Raw genomic sequence first — 15342 nt, 5'->3', positions numbered from 1 at the left:
TTCTCACTTCAGTTCCAACTCTAACAGATGCATGAGGCAAAGAGTCAATACCGATGTCTTTTATTTGGCGAGAACGCATTAAGAGCACTAATTTCTCACCTGTTACATGTGTTACGTGTGAGGGGAGCTAATCCATAAGTCAGCTGCTAAGTGGTTTATCAGCCAGCAAGTTGGGATCTAATGTCACCAATTAGGACAACTAAATGCCTGGCTAATTGTGCTAACGCCCCATCCCTCGCACGATCACACATGATTACGACCCACACTCTCTGTCTCGCTAATTGCGGCCGTTTTTTTGCAAAGCGCCAGGTTTGATTGGCAAGGCGATTCAGCCCGTACGGTCAAATCATTAGCAATTACAATCAAACGCCTTTGGCAGTCAATTGCGGAGGTAGAAGTTTGTAATGGGTGTGTTCATCACGATAACTGATTAAACATTAAATGTAATTACAATGTAAATCATGCTGTTATCTCATTTGGTTAGAATGGTAGTAAATTCCCAAATTACAAGGCATCCATTTAATGAAGGCCCCCGCTCTTTAAAGCTGAATGTAAAGCTAAGGATGAGACCTGGAAGGATTAGCTGTTCATTTTGCTTTTTCTTTGCCTTTACGTGGCTTGTTTGCAACAATTATTTCAGAAAAATATAAAACGGTAAGCTAATGTGAAATACAAACCCCATTTCCATATGAGTTGGGAAATTGCGTTAGATGTAAATATAAACGGAATACAATGATTTGCAAATCCCTTCAGCCCATATTCAATTGAATGCACTACAAAGACAATATATTTGATGTTCAAACTCATAAACTTTATTTTTTTTTTGCAAATAATAATTAACTTAGAATTTCATGGCTGCAACACGTGCCAAAGTAGTTGGGAAAAGGGCATGTTCACCACTGTGTTACACGGCCTTTCCTTTTAACAACACTCAGTAAACGTTTGGAAACTGAGGAGACACATTTTTTAAGCTTCTCAGGTGGAATTCTTTCCCATTCTTGCTTGATGTACAGCTTACGTTGTTCAACAGTCCGGGGATCTCCGTTGTGGTATTTTAGGCTTCATAATGCGCCACATATTTTCAATGGGAGACAGGTCTGGACTACAGGCAGGCCAGTCTTTTACTATGAAGCCACTTTTATGTAACACGTGGCTTGGCATTGTCTTGCTGAAATAAGCAGGGGCGTCGTCCATGGTAACGTTGCTTGGATGGCAACATATGTTGCTCCAAAACCTGTATGTACCTTTCAGCATTAATGGCGCCTTCACAGATGTGTAAGTTACCCATGTCTTGGCCACTAATACACCCCCATACCATCACAGATGCTGGCTTTTCAACTTTGCACCTATAACAATACGGATGGTTCTTTTCCTCTTTGGTCCGGAAGACACGACGTCCACAGTTTCCAAAAACAATTTGAAATGTGGACTCGTCAGACCACATAACACTTTTCCACTTTGTATCAGTCCATCTTAGATGAGCTCAGGCCCAGTGAAGCCGACGGCGTTTCTGGGTGTTGTTGATAAACGATTTTTGCCTTGCATAGGAGAGTTTTAACTTGCACTTACAGATGTAGCGACCAACTGTAGTTACTGACAGTGGGTTTCTGAAGTGTTCCTGAGCCCATGTGGTGATATCCTTTACACACTAATGTCGTTTGTTGATGCAGTACAGCCTGAGGGATCGAAGGTCACGGCTGCTGACGTGCAGTGATTTCTCCAGATTCTCTGAACCCTTTGATGATATTACAGACCGTATATGGTGAAATCCTTAAATTCCTTAAAATAGCTGGTTGAGAAAGGTTGTTCTTAAACTGTTCAACAATTTGCTCACGCAATTGTTGACAAAGTGGTGACCCTCGCCCCATCCTTGTTTGTGAATGACTGAGCATTTCATGGAATCTACTTTTATACCCAATCATGGCACCCACCTGTTCCCAATTTGCCTGTTCACCTGTGGGATGTTCCAAATAAGTGTTTGATGAGCATTCCTCAACTTTATCAGTATTTATTGCCACCTTTCCCAACTTCTTTGTCACGTCTTGCTGGCATCAAATTCTAAAGTTAATGATTATTTGCTAAAAAAAAATGTTTATCAGTTTGAACATCAAATATGTTGTCTTTGTAGCATATTCATCTGAATATGGGTTGAAAAGGATGTGCAAATCATTGTATTCCGTTTATATTTACATCTAACACAATTTCCCAACTCATATGGAAACGGGGTTTGTATTTGGTTGTGTTTATGTTTTACAATGCTACACTTGTTTGGCGGTTTGTCACTTAAGACACAATCGTTTCATTATTTTGTAATAACGGTGATAATCCACCGCTCAATATCGGCTGTTTTTTGTAAAAAAGTATGTGGTCGCTATTGCCCATGAATGCCTTTTAATGCCGATTCCTCCTCTGGCTGATATTACAATATCCCGGCTGATAAGCGGCAAACAGCTAATTATGTAAATGGTAAATGGGTCATACTTGTATAGCGCCTTTCTACCTTCAAGGTACTCAAAGCGCTTTGACACTATTTCCACATTCACCCATTCACACACGCATTCACACACTGATGGCGGGAGCTGCCATGCATGGCGCTAACCACGACTAGGTTGGTAGAAGCTGGGGATCGAACGAGGAACCCTCAGGTTGCTGGCACAACCATCCCTTCAACTGCCCCACGTCGTCCCCGTAGTTCCCTAAGCTAATAATACGTAATAATAATCACCTCCATTGAGGAACATTTTAATGTAGTATTATCACTGGAGGACGAGGCTCAGCATGTTACACATGTTAGGAGCAGGCATGCTAATAGCTAGGTGAACCGCTAAGCTAGCTTGAAACAACACCAAGAAATAAAGCCTTGGTAAACTTTAAGAAGTCTCAATGGAACCACTTTGCAACAAAAGGTCAACAAACTAAGGATTTAAATCAGTAGTAAAAAGTAGTTTTGTTTTTTATTTTGTCTTTGTGTACTATTGACTTTGTTTCGATCAAACACTTGTATGTAATAAAGTAGAATAAGAAACTAGTTTAAATATTGTGTTCATATCGTTAATCTGTTATTAACACCTCGTGATATTATAATAATAAGTGAACGGTGTTTGGTATTTGTATCATCCGATCTCACTCATGGGTGATTGGAATCGGAATCAATAGCATAAAACCCTGATTGGAACATCTCTAATTAACACTAACAAATTGTCTTTACAAATTTTTAGAAAAAACGTTTTTGTGCATTTTAATTTTAGTTTATTATTAGGGTTGTTAAAGTCAACAAGTTAACTTGTGTTATTAATCACAACAAAAAGGATGAATCATGTATAGACATAGATTAATCACACAGTTGATTTCAACCACACATGCTCATTATATGTACCACAGATAAATTAAGCAACACTTTTATATGTGTGAATAATCTGAGTTCATAAAATTATTATTTGACATCACTATTAATTATATTCAATATTCTACACATTATTATTTTTTTTTTTATTAATACACAATCCTAATAATAAAAATTACCCAAATGGATGGAAAGGATAATGCAGGTATAAAGTAGACTAAAATGTACCATAGTAGCAATATGAAGTATAACATATGTAATATTTACATATTACATATACAGTATATAATATATACTGATATATTATTGTATTATATTGTTATATAATATATACAATATATACCAAATCCCAATTACCATGTACAATATTGCAGTATTTAAGTACTGTGATTGTCTGGAACCAGTCCAGGGCACAGGGGCGTAGCACCAAATTCTGGGCCCCCATACACTCCTGAAGGGCCCCCTATCCATCCCTCAACCCAACGTTGCCGCCACATACACACACACCTGGTGTGTTTACTTGCACTTAAAAAACAACCAATTACTGCATGATTTGGTTGAAACCTGTTTTTAAAACATGTAAAAATCTTGATTATGTTTTTGTCTTTTAAAAATGGGATTAACATATGTAGACTAGAACATATTCGGATTGCGCCGTGCCTCCCCCCAAAAATGTTTATTTTGTTTTAATTTGTTTCACAAACAATTGCCAGAATTTGAATGATCATACAATTATTCACTTAAATATGATTTCAAATCTGTCAAGTTTCCTTTTTCTTCACAGTGTTAAACTTGTTTAATTTTTTTGAGGGTCACGTTGCAATTATGGCTGCCCTCAACATGCTGCAACATGTAACGGTGAATATATATGAATAATATGTATAATAGCCTCATTATACAATTTACATTAGAAACTATTTTTGATTATTATATTTTCTATTAAACAGATTGGTGGATAACTTGCTTGGTTTGTTGCAGAATCAGATAATATTCAAGTGAACAAAATATGTAATAATGCAGTACATTTTTCTGTCAAAATGGAAAGAATAATACATGCATTTGGTCAAAAAGTGCTTTTTTATTTTCAGCCTTGTTTTTTCAGGCCACATAAATGATGTGGCGGGCAACATAAATTAATACGGCATAACAAAATTATGCGGCAGGCCACGTAAAATGACTGGGGGAGCCACATTAAATGATGCGGCAGGCCATATAAAAAGATGCAGCTGACCACATTGGGACACGTTAAATCATGTGGCGGGCCAATTTAAATCATGTGGCGGGCCACTTTAAATCATGTGGGCAGCCAGATTTAGAGATTGACACCTGTGGTGTAAACGAATAATGACAATACATCATTATTATTAGGTTATATTATTGTTAGTGCATCTCCTGAGGGGTAAGTCTCCCCCCGCATGTCTTCAAACCCCAGTGACGCCCCTGTTTATAACTTTAATCGAAGGTTCTTGAACACACAACAGTTATGGGCAATGAAATGCAAAAGTGAAATATCACTTTATCTAATGCTGCCGTAGTTACAATATTTCAACCTTTCTTCTATCACCTCATCCTTGATCAAAATGCTGTTGCGGAGTGTGAATGCCTAAAGGTGAGCTTTGATGACGTCTGAGTTGAATGCGGTGGTCCAAGTCAGGTTTGTCGCTATCCAGGTGGTACAAACAATTTTTTGCATTTTTGGTCGGGGTTGTAGGTCGTCTTAGACATTCTTAATTTGCTTCAAGCAATATGATTATTCCATAATGTAGTTATTTTATCTTAACATCTATGACATACATTTTCGTATCCGCCCTTAGTCAGCTGTGATAGGCTCCAGCTTACATTATTGAGGATCAGTGACATGCAGTCAGGGGAGGCAGATGAGGCGGGGCCTCACGTGCCATCATGGAAAGAAAAAAAATGTAAAAAGAAAAAAAAATAATTAAATTGTTATATGTATTCAGTGATTATACTATAAAGTTATTTTCCATTTAACTTCACCAGTTTTCACATTTGCCGTTCAAATACTGAGAAGAGACTTGCGGTGAGTCAGCAGCCAGTTGAGGCACGTCACTGAGTTGAGCCTCACCATGGATTGCGCAATGACTCGGCTAACTGCTGGCCTGCTGTGCAGTGAGACCGTATTGCTACATGAATTATATTACACATTTCCATAGTTTAGTTAGCTGAGGTATATAATGTACAGTGTATTTTGTCAACAACTGTATGTGTGTAACATATTTCTTGTGCTGAGCAATCATGAAACTGCTGCGAAGACGCACTGTGTGAGGCTCGCAGTAATCCCGCCTCCTGGTGTTAGAGGGCGGTAGTGATCGCAGAGATCATTCTTGTGACTACTCGGCTGCAGAAGAAGTGACAACAAGCAGCAACAGTTAGCAGCGATCGTTTGTTTTTTCCTCTCGCCTGGACTTTTAACATGGAGGATTACATATCTAAAATAAAACAGTTTTCTAAACTGGACTTTCAATCGAAGCAGGAGGTAATAATTAAAGAAAGGTCTCCATCAAGACAGAGAGACTTTTAAAACTGAAGAAAGATAAGGAAGACTTCTATAAACAAGTTATCGATGCTTTTGTTCAAAAGGAGCAGCGCATTGACTTCATTTATAAGTAAAGATAAGACCATAATAACGTTTTTTTTTTTATTATTAAATGTGCTTTTTTGTGTGCTACAGTTTGAATGTGTAAAGTTAAAGTTAAGTTAAAGTACCAATGATTGTCACACACACACTAGGTGTGGTGAAATCTGTCCTCTGCATTAGACCCATCCCCTTGATCACCCCCTGGGAGGTGAGGGGAGCAGTGGGCAGCAGCGGCGCCACGCCCGTGAATAATTTTTGGTGATTTAACCCCCATTTCCAACCCTTGATGCTGAGTGCCAAGCAGGGAAGAATGCTGGTATGAGCTTTTAAACATAACCCGTTAACTGCTGCCAATCAAATGGTGAATAAGATACTCTTTAGGGTTCATATGTTTGTAAATCTGACTGTGATGAAGTCAGTGCCTCACCAGCCATCAACCTCACCGCATGTCACTGTTGAGGATAACCCCTGTAGAACATGGATGGATGGATAATGTTAAAGTAACATACAGTACAGGCCAAAAGTTTGGAAACAACTTCTCATTCAATGCTTTTTCTTTTTTTTCATGACTATTTACATTGTAGATTGTCACTGAAAGCACCGACACTATGAATGAACACGTGTAGAGTTATGTACTTGACCAAAAAAGGTGAAATAGCTGAAAATGTGTTTTGTATTCTAGTTTCTTCAAAACAGCCACCCTTTGCTCTAATTACTTTTTCGCACACTCTTGGCATTCTCTCGATGAGCTTCAGGAGGTAGTCACCTGAAATGGTTTTCACTTCACAGGTGTGCTTGAAGCTCATCGAGAGAATGCCAAGAGTGCGCAAAACAGTAATCAGAGCAAAGGGTGCCTATTTTGAAGAAACTAGAATATAAAACATGTTTTCAGTTATTTCACCTTTTTTTGTTAAGTACATAACTCCACATGTGTTCATTCATAGTTTTGATGCCTTCAGTGACAATCTACAATGTAAATAGTCATGAAAATAAAGAAAACGCATCGAATGAGAAGTTGTGTCCAAACTTTTGGCCTGTACTGTACATGTATTTATATTAATGTTATAAAAATCCTCTGCCTAATTACAAAACTAAATTGTGGAAAAAATATTCGTTTTTGTTTAGCACAGCATGGTCCATATCTTTTTGTCTGATTTCCTACTAAATGAGAACTACTGGAGGTCTCGTGAAGAATGGGAGCAGATACAAATCTGATCCAGGGGGCCTCTCCTTGCCTTGACCCACAGGTCTGAAGAGCAGAGCAAATTGAGCCTAAAAGGAGACGATACTCATCGGAATGTTAATGGAGCTGAATATTTCAGAGGTGGGATCATCACTTGGCGAAGGAGAACGAGGAGGACGATTCCTGCCGGCCCCCACAAAAGACAAAGTCATCGCTCGCTTTGGATTGGCATGGCTTTTGAACGCAACTCTTTGTTCGACAATAAACGCAGAGGACTGGTATTGCCAAATATCATCTAGCAAGAAAACATATGGTGAATACACGTATCATGGGAGCCTTAAAATGATATATATACGCATAAAAAATGGGGGCGTAGTGGGAGAGGCCCAACCTAAAGTCTATACAAACATCTGGCTTCCCAGCTTTAATTCAAGCAAATGACTGCTTGGGTTAACCTTGAGTGTAAGACACCAAGGGGTGGAGGGGGGTGGAGGCTCCATTGAACAGCGAGGATGCAGGAAGCTCGAAAAAAGAAGAAGAGAGGAGGAAGTAAGGGGGTCTAAAATTAAGAGAATTATTGCATGTTCCCAGATGTGCACAGGGGAGGATGACCTGGGAAAGTCAAAGTTGTCCGCCATCAATCATTTCCATATGCTCCCGGAGAAATGGATCCTGCAGGACACTTCATATTCTTCCTTCTGATTAGTTCATCTGAGAGATGGGGAGAGGAGGATGTGGGGATGGGATGGAGGGGGTTTGATGGCCCCCAATGTAACCCAAGACCAGAGAGGGTTCAATGTCAAAATTAAGCCTTGCTATTTAGGACTTCTGTATTTTTTTTTTTTTAAACTTCACCTTTTCTTTTTAACTCGGTGTCAGGGAGTGAAGGCAATGTGTTCTTAGCGCTGATCAAACGCCTGGCATGCACTCTCCTTTCCCTAATCCATCCCCGCTGTCTTCTTCTTTTTCTTCCTCCCTTCTCCCGACTCCGCTCACCTTTCTCGCTCTCGGGGCATCGGTAATTATCGGCGAGGTCTTAGTGACTCCAAATGAAATTACCATTTAAGAGAGAGCGCGGGGGAGAAAGAGACATCCCCTTCGCCGTGGAGTGAGGGGGGGGGCTTAAGTGAGGCGGCTCGGGTTTCAGCTATTGATTTTTAAACGTCTACATCAAGAGTGTAATGCTTTCATAATTTCAAATAAACTGTCTGGTTACCAAGTACTAATGAGAGAAAGAGTGGAGGCGAAGTCGGCGGGGTGAATTTTAAGTGTTGATGCATGTAGGGGGAAATTAAAGTTAAGCGTCGTTCAGACAGGATGATCCAAGCGTCGATAGACGCCAAGAAAACGGCCACTTTTTCACTTGGGATGAGCCGATCGCCCACCAATCAGTTTCGCTCGATTTTCATGAAAAATCATACATACAGTCGTGGTCAAAAGTTTACATACACTTGTAAAGAACATAATGTCATGGCTGTCTTGAGTTTCCAGTAATTTCTACAATTCTTATTTTTTTGTTATAGAGTGATTGGAGCACATACTTGTTGGTCACAAAAAAACATTCATGAAGTTTGGTTCTTTTATGAATTTATTATGGGTCTACTGAAAATGTGACCAAATCTGCTGGGTCAAAAGTATACATACGGCAATGTTAATATTTGGTTACATGTCCCTTGGCAAGTTTCACTGCAATAAGGCGCTTTTGGTAGCCATCCACAAGCTTCTTGCAAGCTTCTGGTTGAATTTTTGACCATTCCTCTTGACAAAATTGGTGCAGTTCAGCTAAACTTGTTGGTTTTCTGACATGGACTTGTTTCTTCAGCATTGTCTTTGGGAAGGCCATTCTAAAACCTTAATTATAGCCTGATTTAGCCATTCCTTCACCACTTTTGACGTGTGTTTGGGGTGATTGTCCTGTTGGAACACCCAACTGCGCCCAAGACCCAACCTTCGGGCTGATGATTTTAGCTTGTCCTAAAGAATTTGGAGCTAATCCTCCTTTTTCATTGTCCCATTTACTCTCTGTAAAGCACCAGTTTCATTGGCAGCAAAACAGGCCCAGAGTATAATACTACCACCACCATGCTTTACGGTAGGATTGGTATTTCTGGGATTAAAGGCCTCACCGCATTGCTGGGTATTGTGCCCAAACAGCTAAATTTTCTTTCATCTGACCACATAACTTTCCTCCAGAAGGTCTTATCTTTGTCCATGTGATGTCAGATGAAACAAAAATTGTATGTAAACTTTTGACCACGACTGTAAGCGCCATTGTCGACACTTTCTGTCTGACACTTTGTGTTTTTTATTACCCCGGATGACAAGCAGCTCATAATGTGGATCCATACACAGTGTGGCGCTTCTCCCCTTAGCTAGTAATAATTACAGCCATTATAGCAAATAATAGGGGGGTAACGATTGATCAATACATCGATAGATCGATTTATATTCCTAAATTTCAACTATGTCAATATGTGCTCGGCACGATTGCCTTCCGAAGGATATTGATTCAAGATCGTTTTAAAAGGGACTTAATAGATTATATTGATACTAGAAAAGGAAAACATTGGATTTAGGAACAGCAGACTTTATATGAAGTTTAACACTTTAGAATAAGAATCCATCCATCTTCTTCCGCTTATCCGAGGTTGGGTCGCGGGGGCAGCAGCCTAAGCAGGGAAGCCCAGACTTCTCTCCCCCAGCCACTTCGTCCAGCTCCTACCGAGGGATCCCGAGGCGTTCCCAGGCCAGCCGGGAGACACAGTCTTCCCAACGTGTCCTGGGTCTTCCCCGTGGCCTCCTACCGGTTGGACGTGCCCTAAACACCTCCCTAGGGAGGCGTTCGGGTGGCATCCTGACTAGATGCCCGAACCACCTCATCTGGCTCCTCTCGATGTGGAGGAGCAGCGGCTTTACTTTGAGCTCCTCCCGGATGACAGAGCTTCTCACCCTATCTCTAAGGGAGAGCCCCGCCACCCGGCGGAGGAAACTCATTTCGGCCGCTTGTACCCGTGATCTTGTCCTTTTGGTCATAACCCATAGCTCATGACCATAGGTGAGGATGGAAAAGTAGATCAACCGGTAAATTGAGAGCTTTGCCTTCCGGCTCATCTCCTTCTTCACCACAACGGATCGATACAGCGTCCGCATTACTGAAGACACAGCACCGATCCGCCTGTCGATCTCACGATCCACTCTTCCCTCACTCGTGAACAAGACTCCGAGGTACTTGAACTCCTCCACTTGGGGCAAGATCTCCTCCCCAACCCGAAGATGGCATTCCACCCTTTTCCAAGCGAGAACCCTGGACTCGGACTTGGAGGTGCTGATTCTCATCCCAGTCGCTTCACACTCGGCTGCGAACCGATCCAGTGAGAGCTGAAGATCCTGGCCAGATGAAGCCATCAGGACCACATCATCTGCAAAAAGCAGAGACATAATCCTGCAGCCACCAAACCAGATCCCCTCAATGCCTTGACTGCGCCTAGAAATTCTGTCCATAAAAGTTATGAACAGAATTGGTGACAAAGGGCAGCCCTGGCGGAGTCCAACCCTCACCTGAAACGGGTCCGACTTACTGCCGGCAATGCGGCCCAAGCTCTGACACTGATCGTACAGGGAGCGGACCGCCACAATCAGACAGTCCGATACTCCATAGTCTCTGAGCACTCCCTACGGGTCTTCACATTTGAAAAAAATACAAGCAAGCCTCAAATCTTCGCTTTCTGAAAAAGATGCCGCAATTCAGGCATTTTAGGTCAAGACAATCACAAACATGCCTACAGAATTTGAGGAGGGACAGTACAGTGGCTTCGGGTCTTTATTTAGGAAACATAATAATACATCTTGTCCTAATTAGACACTAGGTACATCATCAACTCAGGATTAATAAAAACCTGCCACAAATAAATCTATGTTTCCTTTTAGACAAAAAAACGGAATCACCGCAGTTCATGCCTGGACCTTAAAGAGCTAACTTGTGTGTACTATGTTGTGACTCAAAACAGCAGCAGCCATCGAGGTACATTAATTCATAACTTCACTCAAATGTGGAACCGTAAGACATGTTCCATAAACATAAGTAAAAATGGTTTTACGTAAAGTGGACGTTCCACAGTGGCTGGGAATGTACCGTATACGTTCTCAACTTTAGAACACGCTGTGTGCTAATTGATGTGTTGTCAATTTAAGATAAACATTCTCCTCGAATGCACGCCTGAAAGAGTTAACTGTCATTAATTACCTCAGATTATTGAGGCTAATAGACCATTCTCACACTTAATTGATGAGCAAAACAAAATCAAAACAGCAGCACCTATCGAGGCACGTGAACAGGATGGTGGACACTGCGTCTTTTCCTGGTCTATGTTTCATGTTGTGCGCGTCCTTGTTTATCGTCTGGGGAACTATGCACTTTATTAGTTCCGCCCTTTCATTTCTCCATAATAGCTCCTTATTTTTTTTAAACTCCATTTTCACTTGGCATCATAGGCGCCGATCCCACGGACAATGCCGAGCACCCACGTGGGATTGATGGCAACTTTCAATCTTTACAATCATTTTTGAAAAACCAATTGTGTTGTTGTTAATCATTGTGGCGAGTTTGGTCCGTTTAACATAATATAAAAGTTACAAATCATGTAGTCTTTGATTAACAAATCCTATCCAAGATTTCATTGTGCCCGATAATGAACTAATGACACAATTATCTTAACATTTTTATGCACTGCACACGAGTGAATGAAGCGCATACTTGCTGAAAAGCCATACATGTCACACTAAGGGTGGCAGTATGAACAATACCAACACTGTCATAAACATGTGCCATATAGTGAAACCACACTAAACAACAACGACAAACACATTTTGGAAGAATATTTGCACCGCAACACAACATAAACACTACAGAACAAATTCCTAGAATTCCCTGCAGCACCAACTCTTCCGGGATGCTACAATATAAACAAACGCCATTGGTGGATCTACACCTAACATCCACTGTAATTATACTACGTACAATAGCGTATCTAGTCGATACTACTATGATTACATCGATATTTTTTAACATCACAAAATCTTATTTCATTTTTTTAAATGTATATTATGTTTATAAACTCAGGAAATATGTCCCTGGACACATGAGGACTTTGAATATGATCAATGTATGATCTTGTAACGACTTGGTATTGGATTGATACCCAAATTTGTGGTATGATCCAAAACTAATGTAAAGCCTCCAAACAACAGAAAAATAAGTGATTATTATATTTTAACAGAAGTGTAGATAGAACATGTTGAAACAGAAAAGCAGATATTAACAGTAAAGGAACAAGTAGATTAATAATTCATTTTCTACCACTTGTCCTTAAGAATTTTGACAAAATAATAGAATGATAAATGACACAATATGTTACTGCATATGTCAGCAGACTAAATTTAGAGCCTTTGTTTGCTTACTAATAAAAGACAAGTTGTTTTGTATGGTCACTATTTTATTTAAGGACACACTTGCAATAAGAAACATATGTTTAAAGGGGAACATTATCACCAGACCTATGTAAGCGTCAATATATACCTTAATGTTGCAGAAAAAAAAACCATATATTTTTTTAAACGATTTCCGAACTCTAAATGGGTGAATTTTGGCTAATTAAACGCCTTTCTATTATTCGCTCTCGGAGCGATGACGTCACAATGTGACGTCACATCGGGAAGCAATCCGCCATTTTCTCAAACACATTACAAACACAGAGTCAAATCAGCTCTGTTATTTTCCGTTTTTTCGACTGTTTTGCGTACCTTGGAGACATCATGCCTCGTCGGTGTGTTGTCGGAGGGTGTAACAACACGAACAGGGACGGATTCAAGTTGCACCAGTGGCCCAAAGATGCAAAAGGGGCAAGAAATTGGACGTTTGTTCCGCACACTTTACCGACAAAAGCTATGCTACGACAGAGATGGCAAGAATGTGTGGATATCCTGCGACACTCAAAGCAGATGCATTTCCAACGATAAAGTCGAAGAAATCTGCGAGCGGATGAGGGTATGTCTACAGAATATATTAATTGATGAAAACTGGGCTGTCTGTACTCTCAAAGTGCATGTTGTTGCCAAATGTATTTCATATGCTGTAAACCTAGTTCATAGTTGTTAGTTTCCTTTAATGCCAAACAAACACATACCAATCGTTGGTTAGAAGGCGATCGCCAAATTCGTCCTCGCTTTCTCCCGTGTCGCTGGCTGTCGTGTCGTTTTCGTCGGTTTCGCTTGCATACGGTTCAAACCGATATGGCTCAATAGCTTCAGTTTCTTCTTCAATTTCGTTTTCGCTACCTGCCTCCACACTATAACCATCCGTTTCAAAACATGCGTAATCTGTTGAATCGCTTGAGCCGCTGAAATACGAGTCTGAATCCGAGCTAATGTCGCTATAGCTTGCTGTTCTATCCGCCATGTTTGTTTGTATCGGCATCACTATGTGACGTCACAGGAAAATGGACGGGTGTATATAACGATGGTTAAAATCAGGCACTTTAAAGCTTTATTTAGGGATATTGCGTAATGGGTAAAATTTTGAAAAAAACTTCGAAAATAAAATAAGCCACTGTGAACTGATTTTTAAATGGTTTTAACCCTTCTGAAATTGTGATAATGTTCCCCTTTAATGTACCCTAAGACTTTTTTGTTAAAATAAAGCCAATAATGACATTTTTTGTGGTCCCCTTTACTTGGAAGAGTCCCGAAAAGTACCAAAATACTTTTGGTACCGGTACCAAAATATTGGTATCGGGACAACACTAATACACACACACCAAGCACCCACTGACAGAAACGTAGATAGGCGCCTATGTTTGACATACAGAATATTCTAACAGTATCGACCATTTAGGCCATGCAAATGATACCGATATATTCAGCGTTACACTGTTCTGACAAATAAAGCATACATATGCAGTGATATCATTTCACACCCTAATTTGCCTGACAACCCAAATTAGTCAACATGTATTCCAGCTGCCGTCAATTGTCGATGCAGAAGTGATATTATGGTAATTTGGAGAAAAGAGTCTGATAAAGTGCAACAATAAAGATGTTTTTTTTTTTTTTTTTTTCGGATTACAAAAGCATAAAACCAAATCTGTCTCGCTCTCTTTCTGTTTCCCACCACAGGCCACGGCCTGTTGGAGGCATCTTAGAAATCTCTTACATCTGGAGGAGCCATAATTCACGGGATTTGGCCTGACAGCCATGACAGGCATTGGGGCGGCCAGCAACAACTGTCTCCTGTGTTAGCAGCCGCGTGTGTGTGTGTGTGTGTGTGTGTGTGTGTCATCTGCAAGGCAATAAAGGCCCGACAATGTACACCATGTGAATGTACTCCTAACTGTTTATGCATGCATGCAGGAATATTACACCCACATGGGCCTTTGGTGGTGGAGAGAACCGTCGTTTCTATTATTGAACATATGCAGTCAGCGGACACTTCATTAGGTACACCTGCAGTAAGTAAGTCAAGCAATTTAGGACAACACTGAAATCTACAACACAGTCATTTGTCAGTAATAATAAGTCATAGGCAATACATACATTTTTGATACAATGCTATTGTCTGGAGGAAATTGCTACTATTATATGTATTACTTATCAATTCATGTAATTATATTCTTTAGTGTATTTGTTTCATTTTATATCTATTTTATTTCTTTTTTTATTTGTGTTTTTTTAAATACATTGTTTTTCAATGTCCTTATCTTTATTGATTTGTGTTTGATTGAAATATTTAACATTTTTTTGGTTTTCTTACACTTTTTCAAATGTCCTTATCTTTATTGACTTGTGTTTCTGATACACTGTAGGTATGCTTTTATTTCCTTTGTTTTTATTAGGGGTTTTTTTTTCTACAATGCCCTTATCTTAATTGATTTGTGTTTGATTCATTTTTAATTTCTTTTTTTGTAATTTTTTTGGTTAATTTAATGTTTTTTCAGTGTCCTTATTGGTATTGATTTGTGTTTCTGATTTATTTTTAATTAATTGTTGTTATTTTTTTGGTTTATTTAATGTTTTTTTTTAGTGTCCTTATTTTTATTGATTTGTGTTTGACACATTTTTTTTTTATTTCCTTTTCTTTATTTTTGTCTATTTAGCCTACATTGTTGACAAATTCTGACTTAATACGTTTGTGTTAATTTATTATTATTATTATATTATTAATAT

At 39.6% G+C, this 15342-nt stretch overlaps 1 protein-coding gene across 2 annotated transcripts in view; it reads right to left on the bottom strand.

The window, feature by feature from the left end:
• The window catches only part of zfhx4 (zinc finger homeobox 4), a 340671-nt gene that overhangs the window by 271717 nt on the left and 53612 nt on the right, over positions 1-15342 (bottom strand). The window lies entirely within an intron of this gene.

This window comes from Nerophis lumbriciformis, linkage group LG07, assembly GCF_033978685.3.
Source record: "Nerophis lumbriciformis linkage group LG07, RoL_Nlum_v2.1, whole genome shotgun sequence".
Classification (NCBI taxonomy): domain Eukaryota; kingdom Metazoa; phylum Chordata; class Actinopteri; order Syngnathiformes; family Syngnathidae; genus Nerophis; species Nerophis lumbriciformis.
This window is presented reverse-complemented; position numbering and strand designations above follow the sequence as displayed.